The 18,446-nt window shown below is 49.2% G+C and overlaps 1 long non-coding RNA gene across 1 annotated transcript in view; it reads left to right on the plus strand.

The window, feature by feature from the left end:
* Window positions 1-559: 559 nt before the first annotated feature.
* LOC138297315 (uncharacterized) overlaps window positions 560-18,446 on the plus strand; it is a 68,150-nt gene continuing 50,263 nt past the window's right edge. Inside the window, exon 1 of the long non-coding RNA XR_011204019.1 lies at window positions 560-675. This is a non-coding gene — a long non-coding RNA (uncharacterized lncRNA). The remainder of the gene's footprint in view (window positions 676-18,446) is intronic.

The raw sequence follows: 18,446 nt of genomic DNA on the forward strand, positions 1-18,446 counted from the left end.
CCTCCTCTATCCCATCTGCGTCCGAGCTAGCATTTTCATCTCTATACTCATTAACATTTATAGGTAACGTTCTCAAAACTCTTCTTCCTTCCACACCCAGACAATGCTTCAAAATGGCCAATTTCCTTTTTGCAACAAACGTGTCCCCCTCTATGGCCTATAAATATGCTTCAAACATGTCCTTCCATTCTTCCCATGCGATACTTGGGGATACTGGTTCTTGCAAAAACATTGGCGGTGCAGATATAGACTGTCCTGCCATGTTTACACCAATATATTTTTTATGTCTACACCAGCTAGACATGCATGGGGTGTAAATATTCTTTGCTAAATAACCTTTTACAATTATAATTAAATGTACAAGGCTAATTCCTACTACTAAACAGATTAATACAAAATAAATATGTGTGGTGAGTTTGAAATTTCTCCACCAGGTGGAGCTGTTGTTCAATTATTGTCCAAGAATTTCGACCATAACAAAAACCGAATGAAACACTTCCTTGTTGTTCCCTAATTGGAAACAGATGTCGTTTTAGACTTTCCCCGTGACTTCCTTTGTCATGACTTCGTGACGTGTGGCTGCGCCACCTCACAGAGGGATCCTAAAATGTTTTATTTACGATGCTTCCAGTACAAGAGAGACTCGATTGTGCCTCCGAGTGTCAAAACTAAACCGTAAGTTCAATGTTAATGTATCTGTGCTAAATATAGAAATTCCTTCAGTCACAGAATGTTCAGGGCATTTCCAAGGTCTCTCCCATGCCTGTAGTTTCAATCGCGCACGCATCTCTCCAACTGTTTTTCAGTTATGCTTCATGTGCTCACAGCGCAAGCTCCCTCCGAGGTACTGACTGTTCAATAACCATAAACTTGGTTATAATATGTTTTTGCTGGAATTCACAGCAGTCATGCAGGGCAACAACGATCACTTTCCTTTGTAAATTACAGTTTTACTTGAATTTGCTGCAGCACTACTCGGAATGTGTAAACAACCATGGCACGGTCGCTCTCCAACTTGACCCTTCGCACACATCAGCAATAAACTGGGTTCCATCAGTCAGTAGCCCAATCTTTTTTTTTTTTTTTTTCTTTCTTGTGAAATACTTGCCACAAATGCTGCGAGCACACTGTTCACTTCACCGACGTCTTCAGAAATGAGTCAGGGGTCCAATATCAGGTTTCGCCAGTTCCAACCATAGGGTGCTTCATCTCCGCATCCCATCCTCGTCGCCACTTTTCCAAATAGGTAAAAGGCACTCCTTGGAAATATGTTGAAGCTGTTTATTAAGTTACCAAACAAGGACCCCTGACCGCAGCCTTCATCAACTGTCCTCCGTCTCTCCCTCATGGAATCCTCCCTCCGGTTACAATCTACATTCCATAGCTTGTCAGGAGCAGTACAATGAAAATAAAAGTACATAGAATAGATTGTCATTTGACATGTCACAAGATATAACAGTAACCATTACCAATGTATAAAAGGAGACCCAGAAGGCATCTGGGTTACTCAAGATGGTGGAGATATACCTGATAGCAGTGAGAAGGAGAGCCCACGCAGCCCAGCAGAGGAGGAGGAGGAGCCAGAGACAGGAGAAGATTTACAGAACAAGGCAGACACTCTTCCAGCAAACTGAGGAGGAAATATATGACAAATATAGACTTAGCAGCGCAGCTATACTAGATTTAATAGATTTACTCAAACCACAGCTAGAACGCCAGACTGTGCGCGGTTGCACCATCCCTACGCATGTGCAAGTGCTATGCTCACTGCACCTCTTGGCCTTGGGTAGCTATCAGGGGGTCATTACAGTGGCAGGTGGGGTATCCCAAAGTGCACTATCAAGGTTCTTCAGGGCATACCTAGATGCCATACTCACACACACATGTCCCGATACATATACCTACCCAGGAATGAGGCAGAAATTAACAGCACCAAGTTGGACTTTTACCGGATTGCCAACTTCCCCCATGTCATAGGGTGTGTAGACAGGACACATATTCAAATATGCTCTCCTGCAAACCTGGAATATCTGTTCCGCAATATGAAGTGTACCCACTCACTCAATGTTCAGGTGGTATGTGACGCCCATTATGTCATCACTGACATGGTTGCTAAGTTTCCAGGCAGTACTCATGACTCCTACATTTTTAGGCACAGTGGGATACACCAACGCCTGGAACGTGGGGAGTTTGGAGACGGATAACTCCTAGGTAGAGCTGAATACACCTTGAAGACATGCACACAGATCAATGTGCAAACCACCCATGCCTTGCTAACAGTGTACGTTTTGTGCCCAACAGGTGACAGTGCATATGCTCTACGTCCATGGATACTGACTCCGTACTTAACACCCAGCAATGAATGCGAGAGGCGATACAACAGTGCACATAAGAGGACCAGGAACATCATCGAAAGAACCTTCGGACTGCTGAAAGCAAGGTTCAGATGCCTCCACCGAAGTGGAGGTGCCCTCCAGTATACCCCAATAACGGCATTCAAAATAGTTGTAGCATGCGCTATCCTGCACAACATTGCCACCCAACGTGGGCTACCTCTCACCCCTGAAGACCCAGATTCGGAGAATGAAGAGCAAGAGCAACCACATCACCATCATGGGGATAGGAGCATCGCAAATAAAGGCAGACTGAGACGGGAACACATTGCAAACCAATACTTTGGAAGGTACGTGCCAACTTCTACCATACTCACCAATAGAACAAACAGTCCATGTGTTAAGTGGAAAGAACAAATGATTTAATAAGTGCAAATAACCAAACTATATACAAGAAAAAACACTTCAGGGCCTTCAATAGTCCACCTGGCATGGGACACATTGCCATCATGTGCCCCAACCCCAGGGACAGTGTTTAGCTCACACCCTACGGCGGGCTCGGCCAGCCTGGCTGGTACTAGGTGGGTCAGCAGTGCTCTGCCTTGTGCTCCCACTACGTAGCACCCTGGTGTCACCGGCAGAGACACTGCTGACAGTGGAGACCTCCTCACTGTCTTGTGGGGTGTCACCTGTGCCCCTGGACACCTGCCCTGCCTCCATTAGGTCTATTGCATGGGTGATCCGGCCCAGTCCCCGTGCCACATCACCCGCAAAGTGGCCCATGTCAACCTGGAGGCTGACTGTTCTCCTAGACAGCCCATATGTGTTAACTGCCAGCCTAACGATAGAGGAGGCCATCCTGTCCAGGCGTTGCAGCAGCTGGCGGTCCCTGCGCCGTGCACTGTCACTCTGCGTTAGCAGTCCAGCCACCAGTTCGCGCATAGACAGTGCAAGGTCACCTGTGTTGTTCCCAATGACCTGCAGTTCTGAATGCACCTGCTGCATGCTGTTGGCATGGTTCCTCTCAAAGCGCTGCAATACCCCACTATTCCTCCTTAACTGTTGGTTTTGCAGATGCTGACCCCGTAGCAGTTGGGCCTCCGTTGGTGTTGTGGAGGGAAGCCCTGACTCTGCCTGCTGCTGTGCTGTTGTCATCCTGCGTCGCCTGCGCAGCGGTGGAGGCCCTGTAATGTCTGATGTGGCACTCTGGCTTGTACCTGGTGCAGGCTCCAACACCACTGTTGCAACAGGTGTTTCCAGAGAGGGGATGGTGTTGGTGGTGCAGGTGGGAGTGGTGGCTGGTCCTGTTGTCTCCTCTCTGTGCTGGCTAACCATTGGCACCTGGCTGCTTGGGCTGGTGGGGGTGTCTTGTGGGAGACCTGTGGGACATGGGGAACACAATGTCAGCGTCTACTATCAGTTAAAAACTTCCTAATAAACAATTGCCTATGAAATGCCTACTTGACTACATTGCCCATAATGCATCATTCTGGTGTTTGCTACTCTGAAATGGAGCTATCTTGGTTGTGCATGCCCCTGTGTACATGGTGGGTGGGGGTATGGCATTGATGGGGGTACAAGCATATCACATGGTACTCACCGGTTGATGGTCTGGGCTCAGAGGTGTCCAGTTCTCCAATTCCAGTGACAGCCTCCGGCTCAAGGGTCTCCTCAACCCTTTCCTCCAGGGGTGTGGGTGGTGGTATGGTAGATGGTCCCCCTCTTGTGCCTCTCATCTCCCGGAGCCGTTCTGCCACCCTCTCCTTGGTCCGGGAGCGGAGGTCGTACCACCTCTTCTTTAGTTCTTCCACACTCCGGTGGCTGACCCCCAGGGAGTTTACCTTGTCCTGGATATCCTGCCAAATTCGTTTTTTTTCTGTGTCTGGCACAGTGAGGGCTGCCTTGCCAATCAGCTCATCATGGTGCTGACAGCACTCATCTATTAGCACCTCCAACCCCTTCTCAGCAAACTTGAGCTTTCTTTTCCTGGGAGTGTCAGCCATGGTTGCTGGTGCTCTGTTAGCTGTGCTGCAGTTAAAAAGGGTGTGGTCCTCCCTCCTCCCAGGTGTATTTCTAAACTTCCTGGCTGTGATGTCATCATCATATGCCAGGAAGTGTTTTCCTGAGTGTTCTGAAGTGATTTCTAGAGTGTTCTGCAGCACCTGCTTTCAATTTGCGAGTCCGTTTTTTGCGCGGTCGCAAAAAGCGACCTCTTAAACAGCGGACTCGCTATCTGCGGTGCGACTCCGGGTGCGAGTCGCAAATTGTCTGCGCACTTTCTACCTGAATTGCAGTTAGCGACTCGCAAATTGCGAGTCGCACATGCTCGCAATTTGCGACTCGCTATTTTTTTCCTACCTACATCTGGCCCTAGGTACTTTGGGAGAGGTATTCATAGGATCATGTGGGGGTGGGGAAACAGATGGGGCACTAGTGGTATACATTTTTGAGGAGCCCTTAGATTTTTCACAAAAAAGTTGTCATAACGCTAAGTATTTTCTCTCCTCTGTAATTTGACTCCTACATATTTACTCCTAGGGAATATACTCAATTATTCTGTCTTTGAATGTCCCTTCTTTTGGCCAGAGATGGGTATGTTTTTTGGTGGCTTTAAACCATTCTAAACAATATTGTTCTAATTTCTTCTGATTATTTGGAAAAGCTTTCTGTATATATGCTAAGGGAGTCTCCATGATTATTAGTTTTTTCAGTTTTCTAAATGTAACCATTTTATCTATCTGGTCAAGTACTTCTCCTCTTTTAAAATGTACTCAAATATTTTTAAAAGCAGTCAAATTTAGCAAGTTTTGTCCTTGTCAATTATGCACAATATGCAACATTACACATCCTACAGTGGCCACTTACCATTTATAGACACATGCACTCACCATCAGTATAAAAAAAATTATGAACACTTCAATTATTTCTAAAATATTACCCAACTGTATTGCACTCTAAATGGTAAATACAACTGGCCACCCCTGATCACTTTCCTTTGTGCACAGAGAATATAATCTTTTCAAACCATGCCTCTCTTAGACCATGGAATGACTTCTGGATATTAGGTACCAGACATTTGAGTGTTTAGATCATATCTAGAGGTACAGTTTAGCGACATTAACTTTTCAGATGTCCCGCTATGTCAAACACTGGAACACATATTTGGCACATTCCAAATTCTAATTACCCACATTGACCATTTTCAAGCTTGTCGCTGGGAATAAAAAGTGAACCAGTTATGTAGAGCCTTTCCCTGATATTATGCAACACGTATACAATCTTGCATGTACTACCCTTATGTGTCTTATAACCTTATATCTCCTTATCTTATATATCTACATTTGTGTTTAGCATTGCCAAAGGAAATAAGTCATACAGTATATTCAAAAACATGGAATATAGCCTGCATTGCCCTCAGCTTAAGACAGCAATCCCTGGAATCTTTCCCAACTCCTGTGCACAGACAGAACTACAGAAACCATGACATCTGCTTACCCTATCAAAGGTGCGCAATAATCTATGCAGCGGTGGTAGGTGGTCATCTGGTGTCAGCAGTCAGGTGGGAACAAAAAGTAGGCTGGCTTGCCAACTGTTGCAAGGCATTTCAAATACTTAGAAAATGGAAAAAAGCAGACACCTCTTTGGCAATGGAAAAACAGCTCTTTACTGTTGCAACAAGGAGATCGACCCTCCTCACACAGGCAGGCAGCTCGTCTCAATCTGCTGTTGCACAGACAGCTTCTTATATGCAAAACCGCACCTTGTTTTATTGCAATACAGTAAATAATAATTGACTTGTCAGTTCCAGATTGAAAACAGAAGAACATTAGAACACTGTCAGGAGCACTTTCCTCAGGAGCAGTACTACCCTCCAATGCCCACCTTCTGCCAGCACTGACTCTGCAAACATATTAGTTATCAGAGGTTCGGAGTGGCCAGATGAGGGGAAGGGATTTTGGGGAGGGTACTGCAGGGAGGGAGACCTGTGACAATAAGAAAGACTATGAAATCAGATGTCATATATTAAATGGCTTCATATACTTTCAACAGATATGAATGTATGAACCTACTCTCAACTGTTGGATTTATGATGAATGAACCAGATCTGTAGTTTGTTGGATTACTTTCCAATACCGGGTAATTTATGATTGTTGAGAGAATTTGGTTTCTATTCTTATCTTCCCAAGAATATACAGTCTTATATTCATGTAACTTGAAAGTACAGAAACTGTATTAACCTTTAAACAAATTATGCAGGATTCCTTAAAATAGCACTTATGGGGGTCATTACAACATTGGCGGTAAATGCCGCTTACCGCCGTGCAGAAGACCGCCAACACACTGCTGCGGTCATGGAATTCCACCACAGCTATTACGACCCACAGCTTGGAATCCGCCAAAATCCAGACACCCACACAAGTCAGCCACACCAATGGTCAGTGATAAACTGGCGACAACAAAACCTCCACCGTCACGCCAACAGGAATACGCCCACACTATCATGACCCACGAACCCACGCAGCGGTCTTTCAACCGCTGTATTCCCTTGGCGGTACACACTGCCGCGCTCAAAATACACACACACACTTACAAAACACTACCACATTGGACAATTCCAAGTACACACACCTGATACACATACACACATCACACCCACACACCCAATCCAATATAAAACACACACGCACAAACCCTTACAACCAGAAATTTAGACGAAGGCCAGAGAGACAGCACAGCAAAGACAACCCCACCATACGGAGGCACACAACACCATCACACATTCACGCACAAAACACCACACACCCCTAAACATCACTCCACACATCAAAACACACACCACCTCACACATCACCCACACCACCCCATGGCACAGCAAAGACACCCCAGGTTTTCTGAGGAGGAGCTCAGGGTCATGGTGGAGGAAATCATCCGGGTAGAGCCACAGCTATTCGGATCACAGGTGCAGCACACCACCATAGCTAGGAAGATGGAACTATGGCGCAGAGTCGTGGACAGGATCAATGCAGTGGGACAGCACCCAAGAATTAGGGATGACATCAGGAAGAGGTGGAACGACCTACGGTGGAAGGTACGTTCCGTGGTCTCAAGATACCACATAGCGGTTCAGAGGACTGGTGGTGGACCCCCACCTCCTCCCCCACAAATAACAACATGGGAGGAGCAGCTCTTGGCTATACTGCATCCTGAGGGCCTCGCAGGAGTAGCTGGAGGAATGGACTCTGGTAAGTCAAATCTTTAACTACTTCATCCCCCACCTTACCTGCATGCTATCACATACCCCTACCCTCGCCCTCACCCCCATCACTCCAACTCCTCACATATGTCCCACTATCACAAACCACCCATCCCAACACCAAGCCCTGCATGCAATACCAAAGCATGGACACCCATCACCAATGCATGGCCACTGCACATACCCACACACACCCCTAAACAATTAGCACACAAGGTCCTACACATGAATGCAAGCACTGGGCTAGAGGGTCAGCCACCCATTGCACACCATGGCACACGCAGATGCAATAATTATGCCTTTACACCCCTGCAGGACCCCTACCCAACGTCACCGGACAGTAGGTTCCAGACATGTCCACTCCACCCACAGAAGAGGCCCACAGTGATGACAGCAGCTCTGTCCAACTGGATCTAGATGACTAGCACGGCCCATCTTGGACCTCGGGACAGTCGGTTCCCCTCACACTGGCACAAGCCACAAAAGAGCCTCCACCCTCTGGAAACACCAGCACAGCACCCACCCAGCGAGCCCATACCTCTGTCCCCAGGACACGTCAATCAGCAGTGTGTCCACCACTACAGGGAACCCAGGCTAACCCACCACCCCAACAACAGCAGGGACCTGGGAGCAGTGGCATTGGGCACACAGTTCAGGGGACAGAGGCCCAGGAACACAGGGGAACTGGGAGGGCTGCTGTGCGACAGGGGGAGGACAGGCCCAGGGAACCCACTCTCCATGAGGCCCTCTCCAACATCATTGGAGCCTACCACCATTCCCAGGAGACGATGGCAACGGTACTGACCAACTTTCAGGAGACCCAGTGGCTGCAGGAGGAACAGTATTTGGGGTTCATGGAGGAACTCAAATCCATCAATACCACCCTGGGCACCATTGTAGGGGTGCTGAAGGAACTCGTGAACACCAGGAGGGACACTGTGGCACAAGGGGCCCCTGACACTAGCCTGGACGATGAACTGCCCACCACCTCTGCCGGCGCTAGTGGACAGGAGGCACCGCCACAGGACCACGACACCAGCACCACACCCCCTGCAGATGGAGAACCACCCCGCAAGCAGTCCCTGAGATCCAGGACAAAGACAGAGAACAATGCCAAGACCCCAGCCGAGAAATGAGACCATCCTGATTATCATCCTTTTGTCCCACTTTGTCACCCTCTCCATCTATCAACTGCCCCAGCTCCACTTCCTATGCCCCTTTGGACAATGCACCTGTGAGAATAATAGACTGGACTCTGCCATGGACATTCCTCCACCATCAGCCCTGACCATTTTACAAACCCCTCCACTATTTAGCACTTAAATAAACACACTTAAATCACAAAACTATCTGGAATCAGTCTGTGCTTTCGAAAATGTGTATTTGCAATAACAAAGGCAAAATGCAATATCCATTGTATTGTCAACATACCTATGCCACACAGCTCTAGTCCATGAGGAAACAAAGCAGATGTCACACAGTGGGACTCACATCTGTGAAATCGAAAGGGAAAGTGACAACTCAGGGTCCATACACTGGGTGAAAGTGAAAGACAGATGAGAGGTAGAACAAGTGTATCAGATGTAGCAGGCAGTGATGTCTTCTTACCTTTGTCTCACTGGAAGTATTGATGAATCACCGTGTTTCTATTGTCGATATCCTCTTCTTCTGCTTCCTCGTCTTCACTGTCCACAGGCTCCACAGCTGCCACAAGACCTCCATCTGGACCATCCTCCTGCAGAAAAGGCACCTGCCATCGCAAAGCCAAGTTGTGAAGCATACAGCAGGCCACGATGATCTAGTACACCTTCTTTGGTGAGTAGAATAGGGAACCACCTGTCATTTGGAGGCACCTGAACCTGGCCTTCAGGAGGCTGAAGGTCCTCTCTATAACCCTCCTAGTTCACCCATGGGCCTCATTGTAGCGTTCCTCTGCCCTTTTCCTGGGATTTCTCACTGGGGTCAGTAGCCATGACAGGTTGGGGTAGCCAGAGTCACCTGCAAATGTCGAGGGACAACACTAACCCTTAAGGACAACCCCAGACCCTGACACCTAGTCACACTGTATAGGGTCCATGTCCTCACCTAATAGCCACACACGGTGCCTCTGGAGTTGCCCCATCACATAAGGGATGCTGCTATTCCTCAGAATGTAAGCGTCATGCACTGAGCCAGGAAACTTGGCATTCACATGGGAGATGTACTGGTCGGCCAAACACACCATCTGCACATTCATAGAATGGTAACTCTTCCGGTTTCTGTACACCTGTCACTCCTGCGGGGGGGACCAAGGCCACATGTATCCCATCAATGGCACCTATGATGTTGGGGATATGTCCCAGGGCATAGAAGTCACCTTTCACTGTAGGCAAATCCTCCACCTGAGGGAAAACGATGTAGATGCGCATGTGTTTCAGCAGGGCAGACAACACGTTGGAGAACGTAGGCTGGGACATCCCTGATGCTATAGCCACTGTCGTCTGAAAAGACCCACTAGCCAGGAAATGAAGTACTGACAGCACCTGCACTAGAGGGGGGATACCTGTGGGATGGCTGATAGCTGACATCAGGTCCGGCTCCAACTGGGCACACAGTTCCTGGATTGTGGCACGGTCCAGTCTGTAGGTGACAATTACATGTCGCTCTTCCATTGTCACCAGGTCCACCAGCGGTCTGTACACCGGAGGATGCCGCCATCTCCTCACCTGCCCCAGCGGACGTGCTCTATGGAGGAGAACAGCAAGCAGAGGGTCAGCCAACACTAAGGTACGAAAACACAACTTTATTGCACATATTTTTCAATCCGCTATGTCCCTGTCTTAATGTGTATGAAAGGCCTAGATATGTGTGACACATTTAAAAATAATGCCATGTGGCCCCCTGAAATTGCGGCTGCCTGACCTGTAATGTGGGACAAGGGGATATGAGGTAACAGCGCTGGCATTGTACACAGTCGCGGTAGGCAGTCGAAGACCGCGGTGCAATCCTGCATTGGTTAACATTTGACCCTATGGGTCCTAGGAGCCAATGACGATTTACGCCGGCAGTGATGGTACGCACCGCCGCGGACGTGACAGCCATTTTCTATCTGTTCACTCACTTGATACCTGATCTTCGACAGGAGAGGACCTAAAGTGCAAGTGCTGCTGTAACCTCAGTCTGGAAGAGACAATGGCTCATGTGTCTGGGGAAAGGGCCCTTGCCTTCAGCAGAGAGGAGTTGGAGAAACTAGTGGATGGGGTCCTCCCCAGTACACACTACTCTACGGTCCTCCAGACAAACAGGTAAGTACACTGTGAGCATGCAGTATGGGCAAGGCCAGTGTGGAGTGGTGTGGATGGAAGATGGGGGGAGAATGAAGCGTGCATGAAATGACAGTGAGTGCATGTGTGTCATGGCAAAGGTAGGAACGCGTGCCAATGACTGTGACGGTCCGGACGGTTATATCTTCTCCTTTTCCCCTGTACTGTTCCTGTAGGTCAGCACCCACCAGAAGAAGGATATTTGGCGTACCATCGCCAAGGACGTCCGGACCCTGGGGGTCCACCACAGACGGAGCACCTACTGCCGTAAAAAAAGGGAGGACATTCGCCGAAGGAGCAAGAAGTCAGCGGAGGCCCAGCTGGGGATGGCCACCCAACGTGGGAGGGGTGCCCGTCGCACCATGACCCCCCTTATGTTCTGGACCCTGGCGGTGGCATATCCGGAGTTGGATGGGCACTTGAGAGCATCACAGCAGCAACAAGGAGGTGAGTACACTCTCATTCAGCTGAATCAGCGTGCATTATGAGGTGTCTGGGTGGGGGAGGTGGGCTGTGGGTTCCCCTAGGCCAGGGCAAGTTTAGTAGGCAAGGTCCCTTCATAAGGCAGGCCATGTGGCACCCGACCCCACCAGTGTTCAGAGCCAACTACACCTAGTCAGGCTCGTGTGACTTCCATGTGTGCAGCAATCGGGCATAGGCCTTGTACCCCATGACCCTGTGATTAATTAGGGAACTCTAAGTGCACGGCGTAGTGCAGAAGTCTTCTATGTATGTAGTGTCCGCCAACGGTAGCGGTATTGCATGCACTCAACATGTCTTTCTTCTGTCTTTCCCCTCCCTTTTTTTTGTCTCCCTGTTCTTGTGTGCAATAGCAACATCAGGCGGAGGAGCAGTGGCACCGGAGCAGGAGGGAGCTGCATCCCACATGGCCCTGGAGGGCAAGACAACGGAGTCTGAAGCCACCAGTGGGGCGGAGGGCGAGGGGAGCTCCACGGCGGGGACAGGAGCTGAGACCAGCAACCAGCAACACAGACTCCTCCTCTGATGGGAGCTCCCTTGCTGTGGTGGGTCCCTCTGTGCCCTGCATCTAGAGGTACAGCCGCCACCCCCCTACCAGCACTGCCCTCCCAGCAGCCCCTCAGCGTGCCCCATGGCCGTTCACCCAGGAGGGTGGGCATCTCCTTCGCCCCAGGCACCTCAGCCCCTGCGAGCCCTGCTGCCTTCAGTGAGGAGGCCATTGACCTCCTCAGATCCCTCACTGTTGGGCAGTTTACCATTCTGAATGCCATCCAGGGTGTAGAGAGGCAGTTGCAACAGACCAATGCATACCTGGAGGGCATTCATTCTGGTCAGGCAGCCCAACAGCAAGCTTTTCAGACTCTGGCCTCAGCAGCTGTTGTCCCTGTGTCCAGCCTCCCCCCTCCAACTTCCTCCACCTGGACCCAAACCCCTGTACCTCAGCCTATCCCAAGCACACCATCAGACGAGCGTGCACACACCTCAACACACAAGGGAAGCTCTGGCAAACATAAGCACCACACATCCCACAGGAACTCACACAAGCATCAGACCCATGCAGACATACCAACAGCCACTGCCTCCACTGTGTTCCCCTCCTCCTCATCTCCCTCCTCCCTCCCTGTCACGTCTCCACTCACACCTGCATGCACTACATCTTCAGCCACTACGTCCATCGCCACACACCGCTCACGTGCACTCACCACCCCCACTACCATTCACACATCCCCTGTGTCCTGTCCCATTGTGTCTGTGAGCCCACCTCCCAAGGTACACAAACGCAGTCACACACCCACCCAACCGCCATCCACCTCATGACAGCCTCCAGCCCATGCACCTTCACCCAAAGTCAGCAAACGTACACCTCCTACAACCACTACCTCTTCCTCCACTCCCAAATCCCCTCCATCTACCCGCCACAGTGTGTCTAAAAAACTTTTCCTGTCCAACCTTGACCTCTTCTCCTCACCTCCCCCACCCCTTCAGTCCCCTAGGGCACGCCTTTCCAGGTCCCAACCCAGCACCTCAACCACCACATCAGTGGGAACAGTGGTGCCAGCAGTAACTGGCTTCTGGAGTGCGCCAAGCTGCAGGGCAGCCAGTGTGCCAAAGAGCCACACCACGGACAGTCCCCCACCTCAGAAGCATAAGAAGTTGGCCACTGCCCCGGAGGGAGAAGGGCAAAACACCTGCCACCAAGGGCTCTCCGAGGACTACAGTTGGGAGTGGGAAGACAGCTGCGCCACCATCCAAGGTGGGGAAGGGGCACAGAAAGAAAGGGAAGTCGCCGCCGACCTGCACGGCGGACAAGACCGCAACCAGCACCGCTGCCAAGGACACCGCCGCCACCAGCACCGCTGCCCAGGACACCGCCGCCACCAGCACCGCTGCCCAGGACACCGCCGCCACCAGCACCGCAGGCCAAGGACACCCCCGCCACCAGCACCGCTGCCAAGGACACCGCCGCCACCAGCACCGCTGCCAAGGACACCGCCGCCACCAGCACTGCTGCCCAGGACACCGCCGCCACCAGCACCGCTGCCCAGGACACCGCCGCCACCAGCACCGCAGGCCAAGGACACCACCGCCACCAGCACTGCTGCCAAGGACACCGCCGCCACCAGCACTGCTGCCCTGGACACCGCCGCCACCAGCACTGCTCCCCAGGACACCGCTACCACCAGCACCGCTGCCAAGGACACCGCCGCCACCAGCACTGCTGCCCAGGACACCGCCGCCACCAGCACCGCTGCCAAGGACACCGCCACTGCCCAGGACACTGCCGCCACCAGCACTGCTGCCCAGGACACTGCCGCCACCAGCACCGCTGCCAAGGACACCGCAGTCACCAGCAACGCTGCCCAGGACACCGCCGCCACCAGCACCGCTGCCAAGGACAGCACTGCCAGCAGCATGCTGACTGAGCCACCCACCACCACCGTAGGCTAATGAGCGCCGCAAGCACCGCCGCTACTGAGGCCGCCACGAGCTGGATGAAGCACTCTGGGCACAAAGCCCCTCCAGAACCAGTGGAGAAAGGCATCCACTACCTCTGTCCTTGGCAGGATGAAGCACTCTGGGCACAAAGCCCCCTCCAGAACCAGTGGAGAGTGTTATCCACTACCTCAGTCCTTGGCAGGATGAAGCACTCTGGGCACAAAGCCCCCTCCAGAACCAGTGGAGAAAGGCATCCACTACCTCTGTCCTTGGCAGGATGAAGCACTCTGGGCACAAAGCCCCCTCCAGAACCAGTGGAGACTGTTATCCACTACCTCTGTCCTTGGCAGGATGAAGCACTCTGGGCACAAAGCCCCCTCCAGAACCAGTGGAGACTGTTATCCAATACCTCAGTCCTTGGCAGGATGAAGCACTCTGGGCACAAAGCCTCCTCCAGAACCAGTGGAGAAAGGCATCCACTACCTCTGTCCTTGGCAGGATGAAGCACTCTGGGCACAAAGCCCCCTCCAGAACCAGTGGAGACTATTATCCACTTGTGAGACTGTGGCTTTGCACGCCCCAGGATAAAGCAGTGGGCAAACCACCCACTGGAGGGACTTGTGAGACTGTGGCTTTGCACTCCCCAGGATAAAGCAGTGGGCAAACCACCCACTTGAGAGACTTGAGAGACTGTAGCTTTGCACTCCCCTGGATAAAGCAGTGGGCAAACCACCCACTGGAGAGACTTGAGAGACTGTGGCTTTGCACTCCCCAGGATAAAGCAGTGTGCAAACCACCCGCTGGAGAGACTTGTGAGACTGTGGCTTTGCACTCCCCAGGATAAAGCAGTGGGCAAACCACCCACTGGAGAGACTTGTGAGACTGTGGCTTTGCACTCCCCAGGATAAAGCAGTGGGCAAACCATGGAGCCCCCTCGTGGATCTGGCGTCGTGCACTCATCCGGCTGAGGTGCCCTCCCTTCCCTTCCCCCTGAGGTGCCTGTTGTATTTCTATCTGATGCCCCTGCAGTGTTCTCTCCGTTTTGATCAGGTATCTTGTGTGGGCTTAGCCCATGCATTTTGGGCCCAGTGGTCCACGGACTATCAATGGTGCAGTACCTGGACTTGTATTCTTGGTGTATATATTTGTTAATAGTGTATATATATTTTTGAGTACTGGTTTTTAATTGATTAAAATCGTTATAATCATTTCCTTTTGTCTTTGCATTCTTCCAGGAGGGTTGGAGGGTGTAACTGTAATGCATCAACATGTATTAGTGTGTGTGTTGTAGTGGATGCGGGTGGGAGTGTTGTGTGTGTGTGTCACTCTCTTTTCCCTCCCCCCTCCCCTGTGTCGTAGGTGCAGTACTCACTGTGGTCTTCACCGCCGGCGTTCGTGCTCCTGGTAGAGGAGCAGGAAGACAAAGGCAGGTAGAATATGGAGTTCTGGCTCCATGGCGTCCTGGTTCCTAGTGGAGTGTGTTGAGGTGAGCGTTTTCCCTTCCAAGTCCTGTTTCCGCCGTGTTTTTGTTTGCGTTGAATCCGCCCCGGAAAAGGTGGCTGATTGGCCTGTTGTAATACTGTGGGCTGTACATTTCTTCCGTCTGTCTGTTGGCGGTTACCGCCACGGTGTTTGTTTGTACCGCCGTGGCGGTCGGAGTGTTAAAGTGGCTGTCTATGTTGGCAGTTTCCGCCATGGTCGTGATTCCATTTTTTTCCGCTGGCCTGTTGGCGGTCTTACCGCCGCTTTAACACCGACTGCTAAGGTTGTAATGAGGGCCTTAGTCTTTTAAATGATCAGATGACAAAAATCACCAAAAGAATATTCACCAAAAATGAAAGTAATGGTTGCTTTCAAGCTTGTCCACACCTTGTAAATTCACTTGTGTTCTCTTTCTCCAAAAGACATGAATGTTCTGTGATTCTTTGATTAAAGTCTTTCAAAAAGCTGTTTTATCATATCTCAAAAATAGTCTGTTTCTACAAATTAACTTCGACTTGACATTCTTTAAAAAATGCTCTTTTATCACATCCCAGAAAAATTCTGTTTCTATAAATTAACTTCAGCTTGATCTTATTTAAAAAAGGCTCTTTTATCACATCTGAGAACAATTCAGTTTCTATAAATTAACTTCAGCTTGATATTATTTAAAAAAGGCTCTTTTATCACATCTGAGAAATAGTCTGTTCCTATTAATTAACTTCAACTTGACCTTCTTAAAAAAAATTACTTTTATGATATCTCAGAAATATTCAGTTTCTGTAAATTAACTTCCACTTAACATCCTTTCAAAAAGCTCTGTTATCACAACTCAGAAACAATCTGTTCTATAAATTGACTTCGACTTGACATTTCTTCTAGTTTTCATAAAATAAATTGAGTAAATTGTTCCTTTGGTTTTCACAAAACAATCTCTGTCTATAAGTAAGTACAGAGTTGTAACTCTCAGATGCCTCTCACATAAATCACAAAGCTTTCATTGACAATTCCTGAAGGAGGCTTACCATGATTCAGGAGCTTATCAGCCATCACCAGCTGCCAGGAGAGAAGCTGAATCACCAGCACAAGTCAGGCAGTTATGCTGGTATTTATAGGTAGGCCCCACCTGATTAACCACATCTATTCTAATTAAGTCAGCACATGGCACTTCTACTGAAGAGAGGAAATATAGTCAATTACTTGCAAATCAATGTGTGTGCTTTGCAGGATGTAAATAAAGGATATTTTTAAATGACAATGTCATTTCTGGAATACTTGCTCTCTCTTGTTTTGTATCGCAACGTTTATATGTTAACAAACCCAGATTCTCCAGTTACCACCACAGGCTGGGCTCATAATCATGACAAACACCTAAACTCTAACCTGATCCCCTACACATTCTTCATTTGTGGCTTTTACAATGCTTGGCAAACTAACCATTCGTCATTCTTTAGTTCATGCATATTTGCAGTAAATGCATCTTTAATAATGTGTGCTTTATTATTGTGAACCTAAGACCTCTGTGTAGTCTGAACTGATTAGATTTCCTGCACCCATTGTCTAATCAGGTTACAATCAATTTGGGAACACAAAGTATGTGCCAGTGAGTGTGTGTGTTAAAATCGTAAAAAATTTTATACTCACTAAACACGAGCTGGCCTTTTAACTGTAACCCTTTCAGATTACTTATTCAATTATGTCTTCAAATGCACTCTTCACCTTATTCCGATCAGTATATAATTTGGGCCTGAAATGTTCTTTTACTATGTACAGCTGTGTAGTGCTTTCTGCTGGTGTCTGTGGTTGCTTGTATTTTTACATTAATTTTCCACATTTTCTATAACAATGGTAACCCCCAACCTATACTGGACATGCAGCCTCTGAATATCTTCCTGCAGAAGGACCAATTCCAAATGCTCACGTTAGCACAGATCCTTACCGCCCTTCACTGAGGAGGCTAGATGGTGTCCTTGGTCCTGCAGGACACGTATTTTTATGTCTGTCCAGCAGTCCCAAAGGAGTTACATGCAGTTCAAGGTCAGTCAGGAGTATTTCTAGTTTGCAGTGCTCTCTTTTGGACTCACTAGTGCCCTTCAGGTGTTGATGAAAGTGATCACTGTGGTCGTGGTCCACCTTCAGGGGATGAGGATACCACTTCTTCACTACCTTGACAGCTGACTGTTGAAGACAGGCTCGCCAGTCAGTTAGAACCACCTCTAGATAATGGTGACCCTCTCGACAATGGTATGGTTCATGAACAATGAATTCAAGTCACCTGACTTTCTCTCCCCCGCAGTGAATCTGGGACATTTGGGCTATAATCCTGATGTTTCAGCCTCAGTCCTGGATCTCGGAGACAGCAGCTCTGAGGCTTCCTTGCTTTTTAGTCTCTGCATCTTCCTGGTGGCACATGCAGACTTTGCACAGGAATTTGAAGTCCCAATGGACCAGCACTAAGGAAATTTGTCAGATGCCGTCCAGATTTCTGAGGAGACAGCTCACTATCACACAGGGCAAACAGGGGCTAATGGGCCCAACCATGGGTGCTGAGGTCTTTCACTCTTGATGTCCCAGGGCCTGACCTACTATGGATCCTGAGAAACATGGCCAAGTACCCCTTCCGCACTTGACTCTCAATGGTAGATGTGGAGGAGTAGTCCAAGGCTCTCTTGGGGGAGGGGGGGTGTTGGGGCTATATATTAGTGGACATAGGCTCACAATTCAGATCGCTCAGCAGCAGCAATAAATCAATGTCCAGCCAAATACTCACTTTTATAAAAAAAGAGAAGTATTTTATTTCTAACTACTCATTCAAAGGAAGAATATTATATTCACAAACAACATATTTCCCCTTGAGGTCAGGGCTCAAGTGGTTCAATGAGATTCCTGTCCCACCAGACCTACCAAACCTTAGGCGGTGGGTGTCTCTTTGTTTAATCAAAGGAATGAGGGATACATCCTCTCTAGATTAGCTATCTGTGCTTAACAAGAGTTTGGGTTTTATCTCCACCAGACAAATTGAAGAATATAAAATGCAATGGGAAGTAGCAGAGTTCTTTAGGAAGATCAGAGTAAAAGTGTTTTTGCAAAACACTCCAACCATGGATACAGATGGTTGACACACAACCTTGAGAAAGAAATCCAACTTTAGCCCTCCTCCTT

The sequence above is a fragment of the Pleurodeles waltl genome, chromosome 5 (genome assembly GCF_031143425.1).
Source record: "Pleurodeles waltl isolate 20211129_DDA chromosome 5, aPleWal1.hap1.20221129, whole genome shotgun sequence".
Classification (NCBI taxonomy): domain Eukaryota; kingdom Metazoa; phylum Chordata; class Amphibia; order Caudata; family Salamandridae; genus Pleurodeles; species Pleurodeles waltl.